Source organism: Lagenorhynchus albirostris, chromosome 1 (assembly GCF_949774975.1).
Source record: "Lagenorhynchus albirostris chromosome 1, mLagAlb1.1, whole genome shotgun sequence".
NCBI lineage: Eukaryota > Metazoa > Chordata > Mammalia > Artiodactyla > Delphinidae > Lagenorhynchus > Lagenorhynchus albirostris.
Window position 1 is genome coordinate 162,243,953 of NC_083095.1, and position 14,802 is coordinate 162,258,754.

Consider the following 14,802-nt stretch of genomic DNA (forward strand, 5'->3'; position numbering starts at 1 on the left):
AGTTTGGAGTGCAACAGCAAAACTAGCATGAATTTCTTTTTCCTTCACAATTTCATGGATAGAATATTCTTTCATACAGTAGATCTTAGCAACTTCAACAAATGGTATTTTTTCTCTCCTTATTAAGTCGAGAACTTTCACCTTTTCACTTAATGAAAGCACTTCACAGCTTCTCTTTGGCATATGCAAATTGCCAGCATCACTACTCTTACGCTTTGCAGCCCTCATTAAGTAAAATCAAGGCTACTTGAACACAAGCACTGCAATACTGCAACAGTTGATCTGATAACTGAGATAGCTACTAAGTTATTAACAGGTAGGATATGCTGGACAAAGGGATAATTCATGTCCCACTCCAGGATGGCTTGAGATTTCCTAACACTACTGAGAATGGCGTGCAATTTCAAACTTATGAATTGTTTATTTCTGGAATTTTCCATTAAATATTTTTGGACCATGGTTGATCACAGGTAACTGAAACCACAGAAAATGAAACTGCAGATAATGGGGGACTATTGTACATACATTTCTCTTTTTGTTGAGATATAATTTAGGTAACATAAAATTCACCTGTTTAAGTTATACAGTTCAGTAGTTTTTATTATATTCACAATGCCGTAAAACGATTGCTAATTCTAGAACATTTTTATCACCCCAAAAGGAAATGCATACCCATTAAGCAGTCTGTCATCATCCATCCTTACCCCCAATCCATGACAATCACTAATTTACTTTGTTTCTAAGAATTTGCTTATTCTGGATATTTCATTTGGAGGTATCATAGAATATATGGCCAATTGGACTTCCCTGGTGGTGGACTTCCCTGGTGGTGCACTGGCAGGTGGATTCTTAACCACACAGGTTCGAGCCCTGGTCCGGGAAGATCCCACATGCCATGGAGCAACTAAGCCCATGCACCACAACTACTGAGCCTGCGCTCTAGAGCCCGCATGCCACACCTACTGAGCCCACGTGCCACAGTTACTGAAGCCCACGCACCTAGAACCCATGCTCCACAGCAAGAGAAGCCACCGCAGTGAGAAGCCTGCGCACTGCAATGAAGAGTAGCCCCTGCTCGCCACAACTAGAGAAAGCCCGCGCACAGCAATGAAGACCAAACATAGCCATCCATAAATAAATAAATAAATAAATTTTATTATTTTTTTTGCAGTACACGGGCCTCTCACTGCTGTGGCCTCTCCCGTTGCGGAGTACAGGCTCCGGACATGCAGGCTCAGCGGCCATGGCTCACTGGCCCAGCCACTCCACGGCACGAACCCGTGTCCCCTGCATCGGCAGGCGGACCCTCAACCACTGCGCCACCAGGGAAGCCCAAATAAATTTATTTTTAAAAAAAGAATATATGGCCAATTATGTCTGGCTTCTTTAATTTAACATAATATTTTCAAAGTTTATCCATGTTGTAGCATGTATCAGTAGTTTATCCCTTTTATTTATTGTTTATTTAATATTCATTTATTTATTTGGTTGTGCCAGGTCTTAGTTGCAGCAGGTGTGCCCCTTAGTTGCGGCTCGCTAGCTCCTTAGTTGTGGCATGCGAATTCTTAGTTGCGGCATGCGTGTAGGATCCAGTTCCCCGATGAGAGATCAAACCCAGGCCTCCTGCATTGGGAGCACGGATCCCCAACCACTGTGCCACCAGGGAAGTCCCAGTAGTTTATTCCTTTTTATGTCTGAATAACATTCCATAGGTACTCCACATTTTGTTTATCTGTTCATCAGTTGATGGGTATTTGGGTCATTTCCACTTTGGGCTGTTATAAATAATGCTGCGATGAACATATGTGTACAATTTTTTATGTGGATTTAATGTTTTCAGTCTCTTGGGTATGTACTTAGGAATGGAATTGCTGGGTCACATGGTAACTCTTTGTTTAACCCTTTGAGAAATTCCCAGCCTCTTTTCCAAAACTGTTACACCATTTTACATTTCATATAGCCTAATGACCTTGACTAGAATCTCCAGTACAATGTTGAATAGAAGTGGTCAAAGTGGACATCCTTGTCTTGTTCCTTATCTTATGCAGGAAATTTTAGTCTTACACAATTAAGTATGACGTTAGCTGTGGGTTTTTCATAGATGCCCTTTATCAGGTTGAGGGTGTTTCCTTGTATTCCTAGTTTGTTGAATGTTTTTATCATGGAAGGATGTTGGATTTTGTCAGATGCTTTTCCCACATCTATTGAGATAACCATGTGATGTTTTGTCTTTTGTTCTATTAATATGGTGTATTATATTGATTGATTTTTGTGTGTTAAACCAATCTCACATTCTTGGAATAAAACTTCTTGGTCATGGTGCATAATTCTTTTTATACATTGCTGGATTCTGTTTGCTAATAAGAAATAGAATCCCTGACACATGACGGTTGAACTTATAATTTTTCGACTTCATGATGGTACAAAAGTGATACACATTCAGTAGAAACCACACTTCAAGTTTTGAATTTTGATCTTTTCTCAGGCTAGCGATATGCAGTAAGATACTTTCTCCTGATGCTGGGCAGTGGCAGTGAGCCGTAGCTCCCAGTCAGCCACACTGTCACTAGGGTAAACAGACAGTACACTTAGAACCATTCTGTATCCATACAACCATTCTGTATTTCACTTTCAGAATGGTATTCCATAAATTACATGAGATGCTCAACATTTATTATAAAATAGGCTTTGTGTTAGATCGTTTTGCCCAACTGTATGTTAAGTGTTCTGAGCACATTTAAAGTAGGCTAGGCTAAGCTATGATACTCTGTATGTTAGGTGTATTAAATGCATTTCTGTCTTAATGATAATTTCAGTTTATGATGGGTTTATTGGGATGTAACTCCATCATAAGTTGAGGAAGATCTATATTTTTGTTGTAGATTTTTGCATCTGTAGTCATAAGTGATACTGATCTATAGTTCTGTTTTCTTGTGATGTCTGTTTCTGGGATCCTGGTATCAGAGTAATACAGTCCTCAAAAAATGAGTTGGGGAGTGTTCCCTCCTCTTCTGTTTTTTGAAAGAGTTTGTGAAGGATTGGTATTAATTCTTTAAATGTTTGGTATGATTCACCAGTGAAGCTATCTGGACCTGAGCTTTTCTTTGTGGGTGTTTTTTTTTTTATTTTAAACAGCTTTATTGAGATTTAACTGACGTGAAATATTGTGTAAATTTAAGGTGTACAATGTGTTGATTTGATACACTTACACATAATAAACTGATTACGCTAGTAGGGTTAGTTAGCACTTCAGTCACCTCACATAATTACCATTTCTTTTGTAGTGAGAACTTTTAAGATTTACTCTCAGCAACTTTCAAGTCTATACAGTATTGTTAATTATAATCACCATGCTGTATGTTAGATCCCCAAAACTTATTCATCTTATATAACTGGAAGTTTGTATCCTTTGACCAACATCTCCCAATTTCCCCTACCCTCCAGTCCCTAGCAACCATCATTCTACTCTTGTTTCTATGAGTTGCGCTTTTTTAGATTCTTTGTGGTAGTTTTTTTTAAATTATTTATGGTATTTTTTTATAATTCAATCTCCTATTATAGCTCTACTCACATTTTCTATTTCTTCTTCAGTGGGTTTCAATAGTTTGTGCCTTCCTAGGAATTTGTTCATTTTATCTAGGTTATCTAATTTGTTGGCATACAGTTACCCATACTATTCCCTGATAGTCTTTTTTATTTCTGTAAGGTCAGTAGTAATGTTCTCTTTTCATTCCTGATTTTAGTAATTTGAATCTTCTCTCTTTTTTCTTAGTCATTCTAGCCTAAGATTTGTCAATTTTATTGATCTTGTCAAAGAACTAACTTTTGGTGTCATTGATTTCCTGTATTTTTCTATTGTCTATTTTACTTATTTCCACTCTAATCTGTATTTTTTTCTTCCTTTTATTTGCTTTAAGTTGGTGCTATTCTTTTTCCAGTTTCTGAAGGTAGAAGGTTAGGTTATTGATTTGTGATCTTCCTTTTTTTTTCTTTAAATTACATGAATGAATCAACAGTTTAAATTTTATTTATTAATTTATTTATTTTTGGCTGTGTTGGGTCTTCGTTTCTGTGTGAGGGCTTTCTCTAGTTGCGGCGAGCGGGGGCCACTCCTCATCGCGGTGCGCTGGCCTCTCACTATCGCGGCCTCTCTTGTTGCAGAGCACAGGCTCCGGACGCACAGGCTCAGTAGTTGTGGTTCACGGGCCCAGTTGCTCTGCGGCATGTGGGATCTTCCCAGACCATGGCTCGAACCCATGTCCCCTGCATTGGCAGACAGATTCTCAACCACTGCGCCACCAGGGAAGCCCCATGATCTTCCTTTTTAATATAGGTGTACATAGCTATAAATTTCTCTCTAAACATTGCTTTCACTGCATCCCATAAGTGTTGGTATATTATGTTTATGTTTTCATTCATCTACAAGTAATTTTAATTTTCCTTGTGATTTCTCCTTTGCCAATTGTGTATTTAGTAGTGTGCTAATTTCTATATATTTGTGAATTTCCCAAATTTCCTTTTATTAGTAATGTCTAATTTCATTACCTTGTGGTCAGAGGACATACTTTGTATGACTTCAGTCCTTTTAAATTCATTGAAGCATGTTTTATGACCTAATGTATGTTCTATTCTGGAGAGCACTCCATGTACACTTGAGAAGAATGCGTATTCTGCTGCTATTCAGTGAAGTGTTCTATAGATGTCTGTTAGGTCTAGTTAGTTTATAGTGTGTTCTGTTTCCTTTTTGATCTTCTGTCTAGTTTAGTTGTTCTATCCGTTATTTAGAGTGAGGTATTGAAGTCTCCATCTATTATTGTTGAATTGCCTATTCTCCTTTCAGTTCTGTCTGTTGTAGTAAGTCTTTTGTCTGATTTCTTTCGCAGCTTTGCTGATTTGGTAAAATGTGTGGTAAGCTTTCCAAGTTTTAGATGCCCTAAAATAATTTCTATTTTTAAAAAAATTATTTTTGTTTATTTATTTTTGGCTGCATTGGGTCCTCACTGCTGCATGTGCGCTTTCTCCAGTTGTGGCGAGCGGAGGCTACTCTTTGTCGCAGTGTGCGGGCTTCTCATTGCGGTGGGTTCTCTTGTTGCAGAGCACGGGCTCTAGGCACACGGGCTTCAGTAGTTGCAGCATGCGGGCTCAGTAATTGTGGCACATGGGCTTAGCTGCTCTGCAGCATGTGGGATCTTTCTGGACCAGGGTTCAAACCCGTGTACCCTGTGTTGGCAGGCGGATTCTTAACCACTGCGCCACAGGGAAGTCCCTAAAATAATTTCTGTTAAGCAAGCAAGTCTATTTCCAAGACTTGAAAGACCTTAAAGCCACTTCAGGCCTGGAAACTTTTTGAGGGTTTTTTCGGGCATCTTTTAAATCAATTTCATGGTTATTGGTTTATTCACATATTACACTCTTCTTGAGTCAATTCTACCATTTTTATTTTCCTAGAAAAGTGTCTATTTCATAGATATAGTAAACCTTCTAGTGTAGATTTTATATATATATATATATATCATTCTACTATAATTTTTAGTCTCAGTCACTATAGTTACATCTCATTACTAATTTTATATATTTTTAAAAAAATTTTGTATTTAGATTTGCCAAAGGTGTGTCAGCTTTATTGTCATTTTTTCACCAAAACTCTAGCTCTTGGTTTTTATTTCTCACTTTTTTTTTTTTTTTTTTTTTTGGTTAATCAGTTCTCCTATTTTTTTTCCCCTACATCATGAATTTCTGATTTCATCTTCACTACTTTTCTTTGCTTCTATTTCAAAAGTCATGAAATTTCTTTGAAATTTTTTTTGAAAATGAAAATTTTTAAAGCTAGTTTTCCTAAAGTCAGATTTGGCTTCAACATGTAGATTTGGGTAATTGGTGTTTTATAATCATTTTCAACATAGATTTTAATTGTGATTTTCTTTTCTTTTTTGGCCTAAGAGATGTTTAGGAGATAATTTTAGAAATTATCATTGGTTAAAAGTTTTTATACAGGGCTTCCCTGGTGGCGCAGTGGTTGAGAGTCTGCCTGCCGATGCAGGGGACACGGGTTCGTGCCCCGGTCTGGGAAGATCCCACATGCCACGGAGCAGATGGACCCGTGAGCCATGGCCGCTGAGCCTGCGTATCCAGAGCCTGTGCTCCGCAACGGGAGAGACCACAACAGTGAGAGGCCTGCGTACCGCAAAAAAAAAAAAATTTTTATACAATGTTTAAATTTGTTTTTTTAGCATGATTACCTTGTTATCAGAGTATGTAGTCTTTTAAACTATTTTTTAATTTGAGTTTTCTTTTAATATGTGATCAACTTTTTAAAAAATATTTATTTGTTTACTTATTTGGCTGCACTGGGTCTTAGTTGCAGCATGCAGGATTTAGCTCCCTGACCAGGGATTGAACCCAGGTCCCCTGCATTGGGAATGCAGAGTCTTAACCGCTGGACCACGAGGGAAGTCCCCGTGATCAACTTTTTAAAAGTGCTCTTTGTATTCCTAAAAAGAAGGCTTCTGTAGCAGTCAATATTTAGAGATGCAGAAGTATAGCTACCATATCTATTATATTTCTACATATCTCTCACAATATTTTTGACCATTCAGGAAATTTCAGGGCTTCACTTGCCACATAAATGTTTAGGACTTATAACTCCAGGGTAGTGTACCTTTTGTCAGAATATAATGATCCAAGTGGGCGCCTCTCTGTGCACGGGAAGATGGCCATACAGGTGACCAAGTCAGTGCTGTTCGTGTGTCTGGGTAACATCTGTCAATCACCCATTGCAGAAACAGTTTTCAGGAAACTTGTAACTGATCAAAACATTTCAGATACTTGGAGGATAAACAGTGCAGCAGTGTCCACGTATGAACTAGGAAACCCTCCTGATTATCGGGGGCAGGCTTGCATGAAGAAGCATGGTTATCCCCATGAGTCACGTTGCCTGGCAGGTTACCAAAGAAGTCTTTGCCACTTTTGATTATATACTATGTATGGATGAAAGCAACCTGAGAGATGTGAATAGGAAAAGTAATCAAGTTAAAAACTGCAGAGTGAGAATTGAACACTTGGGAGCTAGGAGCCACAGGAACAACTCATTATTGAAGATCCTTATTATGGTAAGGACACTGACTTTGAGACCGTCTACCACCAGTGTGTGCGGTGCTGCAGAGCCTTGCTGGAGAGGGTTCACTTACCCAGGTCCAGTCCTGCTGTGGCCCAGGCTTGTCCCCATAGGCCCGCATTCTCAGTGGAGCGACAAGTGTCACCATTCCCTCGCCAAGGCCGCAGCCCTTTCTTCAGTTGACTCACTGTTTCCTACCTTAAAAAATAATTGTAGATGGAAACCAGTTGTTGTGTTTGGTGGAAGAATAAATAAAAATTTTGATTCAGGCAGTTTATGGGGTAAATGTTCTTAGACTAGATGAACCTCCCACTTCACCCCAGTTACAAAAATAGTGGAACAAACAAAATAGTAGAGCAACAAAATAGAACATGATGAAGTAAAACATCACTGTAAGGCCCATTAGCATCTGAGCCCATCGACACTTCCAAGAATCTGCACTACATCTTCCCTCTGTGTGGACGGGGCCCCCTGCCCTGCACTACCTCTTGATGCCAGGGCCTGGTGTCCAGTGATATTGGTGAGAAGTGTTCATACACGCTCACAGTGCACACTTGTGCATTGACAAGACAGGAATGAGGAAGATTTGTGGGATTTATCTTTAGCACCTTCACTCCTTAGTTTGTGTCTGTCTAGTTTATTTCATAAGGAAGTTAGCTTATTTGTTCCCATTTGAACCACTTTGCCTCTGGAAATGTAATTATGTCTGGGAAGAAGGACACTTGTGTGCTGGTTTACCTTAGGTTAGTTTGAGGACCGCACCTGCTTTTACATGCAGATAATTAACCTGAATGTCAAATATAGATCAGCTTAGGTGGGAAAAAAATAATAAGTTGGAAAAAGTCCTTTTATATTGGAATGCTTAAATATTGATATGTTAAGTATTCTTTTATCAGTGGTTAGTTTATAGTCAAATATAGGTAATTTCTGTACACTTGGAGATGACTGATCTAAAATTTGTATGAATATATGTCAGAAAAGATGGTTTTCAAATAAACTGGGGAAATTACAAAAAATATATGTATAATGATCCACTCTACCACTTCATACTTTTTTAGCTTGTAAGTTATGGTACTTGTAACTTGTAACATGCTTTTATTTTTGTATAGATTTGGCTGTTGTGTCTTTATCCAGCCTTTTACTCATAACTTTTCTTTCCTGTTTTAAGATGTAAATTGTATAAACAGTATATATGTAGCTTAATGTTTTTTGACCACCCCTGAGAGATTTTCCCCTATTCCACTCTTTGTTAACAGACTTCCTCAAGATTTTATCTACTTTTTTTGGTTAGCAGAAATGCTTCCTGGTTTTAAACAGTTTGTTGTGTAACATTCTTAATTTCTGTCATTGAAACTTTCATCTTTTTAATTTCCAGTTATTTCCTTGTGAAGGCGGGGCTGTGTGAATTGGGTAACACTAGTGTTCCATCATCATATTCCCATTAAGTGTTCATTGAGTATATACTCTGGGTTAGTCTCCATGATAGACTTGATAGACTTAACATTACAAAAATGAATGAGACATGACCTTACCTTGAAAAAGCTTGAGATAGGTTAAGAAAGAGAACCATAGATGCATAAAGGAAAAGAATAAAAGTGAGATGTGTGCAGAAAGTGATGAGAAGATTTTCCTATCAACAAGGCAGCTAGACTAAATGAACAATGAATAAAGTAATAAAACTGACCAACCCAGAAGGAACATGAAAACGAGAATAGAGACATTTTTTATTGGCATTTCCTTACAAAAAGGCTGGGTTTCAGCCCTTTTTTGGTTATAGGACATTGAAATGTAGTTTTTAGAACTATTTATTGTCCTGTTATTTGTAATAGGACTTAACACAATTTAACTGTTATAGAGAGAGAACACTGCATCTTGAATGGACCTTCCTTTACATTTTGTGCTATTGCTTCCTGCCTCCCTGCAGTCAGTTTTGAAGTCGTTAATGGAAAGTTTAGTGATAGTACCTTCTGAGACATAAGATTTAAGATAACTTCCAGTGTTGTTACTTTGAGGGGAGGGATGAGAAAACTAAAATGCATTAAACTTCTTGACCAAGTGACTTTCTCAGAGTTACAGAGCAAGTTAGTAGGAAGAACTGCAGTACAATCCATTGCCCTCTTTACTCACCTGCGTAGGATAAGAGGGAGAAGTGAAAGAAAATACGGAATTCACTCTAACCATTTTGACAGACAGAAACCCTTATTTAATTTAGAAAATTTAAGGCTCAGCTAAGAAAAGGGTTTAAAACCAGTCTTAGGATGAGCTATTTATGTGCTAATTGTAATTTTTTCTTTTTGTGTTAAAATATACATAACATAAAATTTACTATTTTTAAGTGGACAATTCATTGGTATTAAGTACATTCACATTGTTGTGTAACCATCACCATCATCCATCTTCAGAAATTTTTCGTATTGCAAAACTGAAACTCTGTACCCATTAAACAATAACTCCCCATTCTCCTCTACTCCCAAACCTTGTCAGCCACCATTTTACTTTCTGTCTCTATGAATTTGACTTCTCTGTGTACCTCATATAAGTGGAATCATACAGTACATGTCTTTTTTGTGACTGGAATATTTCACTTAGCATAATGTCCTCAAAGTTCATCCACGTGGTAGCATGTATTAGAATTTCTTCCGTCTTGAGGCTGAATAATATTTTACTGCATGTATATCCCACATTTTCTTTCTTCATTCATTCATTGATGAAAACCCGGAATGCTTCCACCTTTTAGCTGTTGTGAATAATGCTGCTATAAACATGTGGGTACACATATCTCTTCTATACCCTGCCTTTAATTCTTTTGGGTATATACTCAGAAGTAGAATTGCTGGGTCATATGATAATCCTATTTTTAATTTTTTTTAGGGAATACCGTAATGTTTTCCATAGGCACTGCACCATTTTACATTCCCACCAACAGTGCACAAGGGTTCCAGTTTCTCCGTATCTTTGCCAACACTTTATATTTTCTGGGGTTTTTGTTTTTTGGGTTTTTGTTTATTTGAAAGTAGCCATTTTAATGGGTATGAAGTGATATCTCATGGTTTTGATTTGTGTTTCCTTAATGATTATCCATGTTGAGAAAGTTTTCACGTGCTTTATTGGCCATTTGTATGTGTTTGGAGAAGTATATCTTCGGAGAAGTATATCTTCAAGTCCTTTGCCCTTTTTTTTTTTTTGCGGTACGCGGGCCTCTCACTGTTGTGGCCTCTCCCGTTGCGGAGCACAGGCTCCAGACACGCAGGCTCAGCGGCCATGGCTCACGGGGTCCATCTGCTCCGTGGCATGTGGGATCTTCCCAAACCGGGGCACAAACCCGTGTCCCCTGCATCAGCAGGCAGACTCTTAACCACTGCGCCACCAGGGAAGCCCCTGCCCGTTTTTCAATTGGGTTATTTGGGGGGTTTTGTTATTGAGTTGTAAGAGTTCTTTATATATTCTAAATATTATTAACTCCTTATCAGATATATGATTTGCAAATATTTTTCCCACTATGTGGACTCCCTTTTCACTCTGTTGATCATTGTGCTTGTTGTTATTTGTTTATTTAATTTTAAGTCTTTATTGAATTTGTTGCAGTATTGCTTCTGTTTTATGTTTTGGTTTTTTAGCCATGAGGCATGTGGGATCTTAGCTCCCAGACCAGGGATTGAACCCACATCCCCTGCATTGGAAGGCAAAGTCTTAATAAATGGACCGCCAGGGAAGTCCCTGTAATTTATTTTAAAATAAGCAAAGAACAGGACTCTGAACAAATATTCCTGGGACAGTGAGTTTTTATGGACATCCATATGCAGCATATGTGGGGAAAGCAAGAGCAGTGAAATATGAGGTCCTGGGGTCATTGTGATCTTATCAGAAAGATGAAAAGGTAAGAATGAAGACAAAGCACAAGTTTGCCCAGGCCTAGCCTTATATGAGGCAGTTGGGTATAATTGAGAACAAGGAAAATGAGATACAGTGTTCAGAAAATGCCTGTGAGTGATTATTTAAATGTTTAAATGAGCTTTTGCATAGATGAGGCAGTCAGGATGGTTTGGCTAAGCTACCACCTTTATTTGTCAAAAACAGGCACAGTTTAAGACTATCATATGCTTTAATTTTGTTTTATGTGTAGAATTATTCAAATTTACAAGTGATGAATTTCATCCCTGAGACATAAACTGAAGGAAAGAATCTCTGAGAAAATCATCCTGTGGAATTTTTGGTGTTTCTTCCTACTGTCTACTTCCTATTATCAAATATTTGTTTAGCAACCCTGTAAGGAACACAGTCATTACATTTTTGGGGGGTTTGTTTTTTTCTTTTTTTTTTTTTGGTCGATTGGTGCTTTTGGCAGAAAGACAAAACTAATTTCACATCTTTATCCTTAAAAAGAGATAAATTACAATTGGATACATTTAGCAGATGGTTCTAAATCCTTAGAATATTATTAATGCTGCTATAGGTTAAATTTCTGAGGCACTTCATGGATTATCATACCTGTACTTTGCTTCTGTGATTTTGCCTTTTGTTTGATATCAGCAGTCTAGGGCATAGGTCCCTGTTTTCAGAGCCATTCAGGATAATTGCTTCTATACTAAATTTGAAAGTATGCAAAGAGTATTTGCTTTTTCCAAGCTTTATGCTGTTTCTTCCCTTTCTCGCTGGCTTTTTTAAAGTCCTTTTATGCTATGCCTTATGATTGTCCAAAGCCTTTCTTTATGGTACTGTAACAAGTCTGTGTTCTTTAAATTTTTTTTTTTCGGTAAAGAACATTAGGATGTGAACAATGACTATTAAATAAGAATAGCCAGAGTAGAGTATGTAAACACCTCAGGTAGCAAGCAGAATCAATAAATTAGTCAAATAGAAGACAGACTTTGAAGAACATATCTAGAAAGCAAAAGAAGTGTTTGGAGACAAATATAAGGGAAGAGATGATAAACAACAAGTATATTTCAGAGAGAGTCAGCTTGCTAACAACATGAACTCTAGAAGACAGTACAGATATTTCAAAATTAATTATCTGAAGTATAATAAAGGAAAATTTCTAGACTTTGATTAAGGAAGACCTATCATCAGAAATAGATAAGGCTGATCACATTTTAGATTCTAATACATACTTTGGTTAAAGTTTTATATCTTATACTAAATTTATAATTCTGTATGCTTCCAATCAAGCAGTGAGGGTTAAACAGTATATTAGCTTGTCAAGATTCACAATAAACTATGTTGGGATTTTGATTGAATTTGAATTATATTTATGGATTAATATGGAAAAATTTGACATCTTATTAAGGTTTCTAATACATGAATGTGGTCTATTCTTCATTTATGTGGGCTTTCTTAACTGTTTTATAAATCTCTGTACATTCTTAGGTATCTTATACTTTTTGTTGCTGTTGTAAGTGAGTATTTGTTTTTAAATTATGTTTTTGTTTTGTTGTCCTTTAAAATATATATGGAAGGGTAGATAACGAAGACAAGACATTTCTGAACAGTAAGAACAAGGTGGTGGGACTTGTCCTATCAGATATCAAAATGTAGAATTGTTCAAGTAGTAGTTAATAGTAAATTAAGACAGTGTTTGGCTCAGGGAGAGTTGTACTGACCAGTAGAACAGAATGGTTACCCAGAAACTGGTCCACAGATATATGGACAAGGGTGGCATTGCAGGTAGGGGAGGGGGGATATGGAGAGAGTATTTTTAAACAATGCTAGCATGATTAGTTATCCATATAGTATCCATATGGATCCCTATTTCATACTATATACAAAGATCATTTCTACATAGATGAAAGCGTAAAAAGCTTTTAAAGCATATGGGGAGAATATATTGTATCCCTGGAGTAGGGAAGAATTTTCCATGACAACACAGAAAAAAACTAGCCATGGAAGGAAAAATTGATAAATTTTAGTATGTTAAAATCAAGTGCTTCTGTTCAGTTAAAAAATCCTTTAATGAACTTGAAAATATAAGCCACAACCTGAAGGAAGTTGCTACATACAGAACCAGCAAAGCTTTAGTATACAGAATGAATCAATAAGAAAAAGACAAATAGCTGGATAGTAAAATAGGCAAAAAGACATGAACAGCCATTTCATAGAAGAATTACATAAGGCCTATAAATATAGTTAAAGATGCTCAACCTTATTAGTAGGGAAATGCAAATTAAGATCATAATGAGATTGCCAAAAATTAAGAGATTTTCCAGTATCATATGTTGGAGAGGATGTGGATCAATAGGAATTGTTTTTTGGCCATTATCTGTGTTTTATTAGACTCCGTGATTTTTTATTTTGAGTATTTTTTTCTTTTTTTTTATTGAAGTATAGTTTACAATGCTGTGCCAATCTCTGCTGTGCAGCAGAGTGACTCAGTTATACACATACAGACATTCTTCTTTAAAATTCTTTTCCATTATTGTTTATCCCAGGAGATTGGATATAGTTCCCTGTGCTATACAGTAGGACCTTGTTGTTTATCCTAATAGGAATTCTTTTATTAATTGTTTTTAAATTTTTTTATTTATTTTTGGCTGCGTCGGGTCTTCGTTGCTGCCCGCAGGCTTTCTCTAGTTGTGGTGGTTTCTCTTGTTGTGGAGCACGGGCTCTAGGCACGCAGGCTTCAGTAGCTGTGGCTCGCGGGCTTAGTTGCTCTGCAGCATGTGGGATCTTCCCGGACCAGGGCTCGAACCCGTGTCCCCTGCATTGGTAGGCGGATTCTTAACCACTGCACCACCAGGGAAGTCCAGCAATAGGAATTCTTATACACCACTGAAGGAGTATAAATTGGTCAACCACTTTGGAAAACAAATTAGCTTTATGTTGTGAAGTTGAATTTCGCATACTTTCTGACTCAACATCTGTAATCCTAGAGAAGCTCACACGTGTGTACTAGAAGATGTGTACAAGAATAGTCACACCAACATGATTCATAATAGCAAAAAAACTTGGAAGTAACCCAAATGTCCTTGACAGAGAATGGAAAATTAAATGGTGGTATATTGATGTAAAAATATTAAACATTAAAAACGAATGAACTACAGCTATATATTGGTTCCTTTCAATGTAATTAGGCTAGCTTTGCAATGATCAGTGTCAAAAAATAATAAAGCAACACTTAGTCATTCTTGAAAAAAAAAATTACACTGAATTCCTGCTATGTGCCAGGCACTGTTTTGGGTGCTAGGGATTTAGTAGTGAATGAGAATGGACGTGTTTTCTGTCCTCATAAAGCTTATGTTTTAGTTTAGAGTGGGACAGATGACTAAGCAAGCAAGCAAAGCAATCTGTAATTTAATGTAACCATAAGAGATACGGAAAAAGATGAAGCAAGCAAAGAGGATAGCATATGATGTGATGCTGTGTGGGTGGGTGTTTCTGCACAATCAGGGAAGGGTTTTCTGAAAATGTGACATTTGAGCAGAGTCAAATGTTCGAGAGGAAGGAGTCGTACAGCTCTGGGGTAAAAGTTGGAATGAGCTTGGCATATTCAAGGAAGAGCAAGAAGGCAAATGAGGCTAATACAGAATGAGCTAGGGCTAGGGGCAGAAGGGCGGGAGATGAGTTCAAGGAGGTAGACAAAATTCCTATCATGGGTCTTACAGCTTTAGCAATGAGTTTAGAATTTTTTAAAATATGGAAGGTCATGGAAGTGTTTCGAGCAGAATGACATGATCTGACTTATGTTTAGGATC

The 14,802-nt window shown here is 37.3% G+C and overlaps 1 protein-coding gene and 1 pseudogene across 1 annotated transcript in view; both read left to right on the plus strand.

The window, feature by feature from the left end:
• The window catches only part of HDGFL3 (HDGF like 3), a 73,951-nt gene that overhangs the window by 14,293 nt on the left and 44,856 nt on the right, over window positions 1–14,802 (plus strand). The window lies entirely within an intron of this gene.
• On the plus strand, window positions 6,700–7,297 carry LOC132514507 (low molecular weight phosphotyrosine protein phosphatase-like; annotated as a pseudogene).